Source organism: Siniperca chuatsi, linkage group LG13 (genome assembly GCF_020085105.1).
Source record: "Siniperca chuatsi isolate FFG_IHB_CAS linkage group LG13, ASM2008510v1, whole genome shotgun sequence".
Taxonomy (NCBI): Eukaryota; Metazoa; Chordata; class Actinopteri; order Centrarchiformes; family Sinipercidae; genus Siniperca; species Siniperca chuatsi.
In genome coordinates, this window is record NC_058054.1 from 25,551,623 (window position 1) to 25,556,527 (window position 4,905).

The following is a 4,905-nucleotide window of genomic DNA, read 5'->3' on the forward strand; positions in this document are numbered from 1 at the left end:
ACAGGGTTCAACATTAAGGTTTTTTTTCACCCAGTCGGGCAAGTGTGTCATAAATCTTGTTGCCCGAAGTCAATTTTTACTTGCCCCAATACAAATTGTATTATTTATTAGCGGTTATCAAAAAACTATCTGGAAACAAATTTAAAATGTCAGTAAAATAAATCATATTCCTGACATCTGAAAATAGTGAGTGATGTCTGTGTTCTTCATTCTTTCTAAACATCAGTCAATCCTCCTGTCCTCTGTCCTCCTCCCTCTGCTGCTGCTATTCAGTGCAGGTAAGTTGGGAGGGGCTGGTTTGTCTCAGCCAGTTTACAAGAATTTGTAAGCTGTTGTTGTTAGCTTGTTTGTAACAATTAACTATTAGCCGAACTAATGCTTGTGTGAAACATGAAAGACTGCAGACAAAGCAGATTAAAATATCACATTCTACATGACATGTTAATGCTTGTTGAACAGGTGTATTGATAAAGCAGGCCTATTACTTTTTACTCGCGGAGGTTTTATTGCACTTACTTACAGTAATAAGTGTAGTTGTTGTCAAATGGAGTAATCTCCACCACGGCCTGTCTTGTTCAGCACATAAGAGGCTATATTTAAACAGAAGCCTGGCCATAACTCAGTGTTGAATTGACAACTTTTGCTATCTGGGATAACTACGCTTACCATACTGATACGTCTGCTAGTCGCCGATTTTGGTGCACAATAGACTCCTTATCTGGGTCTGACTGAGGCTCAAACATGTATGGCTGAATCTCTCTGATGTTTCCTCTCTAGCCACTTGACGCACATCGCTCTCTCACCATGTATGTCTCTCACCCACATCATGGTGTCACTGGCACTGGTAAACCTAATACGCAGCGGTGGTGGGCAAGCCTTCATAGATCCAGAATTTCTCAATGAGGGAGAAAGAGTAGATGTGCTTCCAGCCCCTTTTCAGGGTTTTTATTTTTTTACTTTTTATGTGGGATAACCATTCAATTCAATTAAATTTTATTTTTATAGCACCAATTCATAACAGAACTTATGTCATTGCACTTTTCCTATAGAGCAGGTCTAGACCATACTCTTTATAATATTATTTACAGAGACCCAACAAATCCCACCATGAGCAAGCACTTGGCAACAGTGGCAAGGAAAAACCTCCTTTTAACAGAAAGAAACCTTGGGCAGAACCAGACTCAATGGTGGGTGGCCATCCGCCGCTGCCATTTTGGGTTAAAAGAGAGAGAGAGAGAGAGAAGGGAGGTGGGGGAGAGGGAAGCACAATGTAAATTCTACCTAGAATTTTAAAATAGTAGAAATGTAATGGTAGTGGTAATATTAATATTAATAAAGTAATAATAATAATAGGAATGATAGTCATAGGAATAATAATGACAATAATAGTAACAAGGCCAATAACAACAACTGTAGTAGCAGTTGTCGAGCAGGAACACAGGGGCAGCAGGTGGCCCACAACCAAAGATCCATTATCTGCAGCTGCGGAGGTAGAAATACCTGCTGAAAGCAACAGAAAGAGGGAGGAGAGAGATGAGAAAGCACAAAACTACGGGAGAGAGAAGATATTGAGTCAGTAACATGCCTTAATGGGATAAAAGTGCATACAGATGGAGAGGGAGAGGAGGAGAGAGGAGCTCAGTGCATCATGGGAAGTCTCCCGGCAGTCTAGGCCTATAGCAGCATAACTAAGGGATGGTTCAGGACTCACCCAGGCCAGCCCTAACTATAAGCTTTATCAAAGAGGAAAGTCTTAAGCCTACTCTTAAATGTGGAGATGGTGTCTGCTACCTGAACCCAAACTGGGACCAGATTCCACATGAGAGGAGCTTGATAACTGAAGGATCTGGCTCCCGTTCTACTTTTGGAAACTCTAGGAACCTTAAGTAAGCCTGCATTCTGGGAGCGCAGTGTTCTAGTGGGGAACTAAGGTTTTATGAGCTCTTTAAGATATGATGGTGCCTGACCATTAAGCGCTTTGTAGGTGAGGAAAAGGATTTTAAATTATATTCTGGGAGCCAGTGCAGAGAAGCTAATATTGGAGAAATATGATCTCTTTTCCTAGTTTTTGTCAGTACACGTGCTGCAGCATTCTGGATCAACTGGAGAGTCTTAAGGAACTTATTCGGGCAGCCTGATAATAAGGAATTGCAATAGTCCAGCCTAGAAGTAACAAATGCATGGACTAGTTTTTCGGCATCATTTTGAGACAAGATGTGCCTGATTTTTGCAATGTTATGTAGGTGAAAGGCAGTCCTTGAAGTTTGTTTAATGTGGGCGTTAAAGGATAAATCCTGATCAAAGATAACTCTGAGGTTCCTTATGGTGGTGCTGGAGGCCAGGGCAATGCCATCTAGAGCAACTATATCTTTAGATATAGTGTTTCTCAGAGTTGTTTGGGGCTATGCACAATAACTTCAGTTTTGTCTGAGTTTAACATCAGAAAATTGCAGGTCATCCAGGTTTTTATGTCCTTAAGGCATGCTTGAAGTTTAGCTAACTGGTTAGTTTCATCTGGCTTGATGGATAGATATAACTGGATATCATTCACATAACAATGAAAGTTTATAGAGTGTTTCCTAATAATATTGCCTAGAGAAAGCATTTATAAGGTGAATAGAATCGGTCTAAGAACAGAACCGTTAACATGTACAGACTGAGATCGATCTGATAGATAGGTTTCAAACCAGCTTAGTGCGGCTCCTTTAATGGCAAATGAATGTTCCAGTCTCTGTAATAGGATGTGATGGTCAAGTGGTGTCGAATGCAGCACTAAGATCTAACAAGAGAAGTACAGAGACAAGCCCATTGTCTAATGCAATTAAAAGGTCATTTGTAATTTTCACCAGTGCTGTCTCTGTGCACTCTAAATCCTGAAAATCCTCAGATAAACTATTGTTAATTAGAAAGCCACACAACTGCTTTCTCAAAGATCTTAGACAGAAAGGGAAGGTTAGATATAGGTCTATAGTTGGCTAAAACCCCTGGATCAAGACTGGGCTTTTTAAGAAGAGGTTTAATTACAGCTATTTTAAAAGACTATGGGACACAGCCTGTTAATAAAGACAGATTGATCATATCTAGTAAATAAGTGCTAACTATGGGTAAAACATCTTTAAGTAGCCTAATTGGAATGGGGTCTAAGAGACAGGTTTATGGCTTAGATGAATTAATCATTGAAGTTAGTTGAAGAAGGTTGATAGTAGAAAAGCAGTCTAAATATATATCAGATTTTAAAGCTGTTTCTAAGGTTCCTGTGTTTGAAGATAAATCGGTACAAGTTGAAGGCAGGACGTGATGAATTTGATCTCAATAGAGCTGTGACTCTCTGTCAGCCTGGCTACAGTGCTGAAAAGAAGCCTGTGTTGTTCTTATTTTCCTCTATTAATGATAAGTAGTAGGCTGCTCTCGCATTACGGAGGGCTTTCCTACATGTTTTAAGACTATCTTGCCAGACTAAACGAGATACTTCCAGGTTGTTGGAACGCCATTTCCTTTCAAGTTTTCGTGATGTTTGCATTAATTTGTTAATTTGTTTGAGGGTTATACCATGGAGCTAACCTTCTTTGTTATATTATCTTCTTTTTTAAAGGGGCGATAGAATGGAGTCCTCTGTTAAACTGAGACATAGCACCAATTAAATGCAGATGGGATCGCTTCCTTAAATTTAGCTACACCACTATCAGATAGACATCTAGAGTAGGAGTTTTTACCTAATGGTGTGTAGTCCAGTAATAGGAGTTCAAAAGTTATTAAATAATGGTCCGATAAAGAAGGATTCTGTGGAAAGACTACTAAAATGTTCAATATTAATGCCATTTACCAGAACAAGGTTGAGGGTGTGGTTGAAACTGTGAGGGGATTTATGTACACACAAAAGCCAATTGAATCTAATAATGAGATAAACACAGTACTAAGGCTATCATTTTCAATGTGAACATGAATATTGAAATCACCTACAATAATTACTTTATCTGTTTTAAGAACTAAACTTGATAAAAACTCAGAGAATTCAGATAAAAATTCAGAATAGCGCAGTACAGTATAACAAATAGAATTCGCTGTCGTGTTTTCCAGGTTGGGTGTGAAAATGAAGAACAAGACTTTCGAATGAGTTATTTAGTTTAGGTTTAGGGTTGATTAATAGGCTTGAGTCAAAGATGGCTGCAACTCCACACCCTCGGCCAGTACCTCGAGGAATGTGAGTATTAATATGACTGGGCAGAGTGGATTCATTTTGGCTAACATATTCTTCATTACCCAGACAGGTTTCAGTAAGACAAAAGAAGTCAATATGATACTCTGATATTAAATCGTTCACTAGTACAGCTTTGGATTACAGAGATCTGATGTTTGAGTCCACATTTAATTCTCCTATTTTCTTGTGCTATTTCAGCATTTTTGTTTAGGTTTTTATGTATAACTTCTTTTCTGTTAACTTTTGATTTTATTAATTTAAGTGGTCGGGGGGCAGACGCCGTCACTAAGAAGTTTTGGGTGGGTAACTGCTCTGGAAGCGCAGAGAAGTGTGTAGGACTGAAACTCTGCCCTCTACCTGCTGCCCCAGCATGCAACAGCATACAGGATAGCACTGGCCACCACAGACTCATAAAACATCTTGAGCATTGTTCGGCTGATGTTGAAGGACCTCAGCCTCCTCAGAAAATAGAGGCGGCTCTGGCCCTTCCTGTAAGGAGCTTGAGTGTTCTTAGCCCAGTCCAGTTTATTGTCCATGTGTACACCCAGGTACTTGTACTCCTCTACAATGTCCACACTGACCCCCTGGATGGAAACCGGGGTCACTGGTGCCTTGGCCCTTCGTAGGTCTACAACCAGCTCCTTGTCGCATTGAGCTGCAGATGGTTCTGCTCACACCATGAGACAAAGTTACCCACCACAGCCCTG

At 40.0% G+C, this 4,905-nt stretch overlaps 1 pseudogene; it reads right to left on the reverse strand.

Moving 5' to 3' along the window:
• Window positions 1-1,722: 1,722 nt before the first annotated feature.
• On the reverse strand, window positions 1,723-4,442 carry LOC122886489 (annotated as a pseudogene).
• Between the last annotated feature and the right edge of the window lie 463 nt (window positions 4,443-4,905).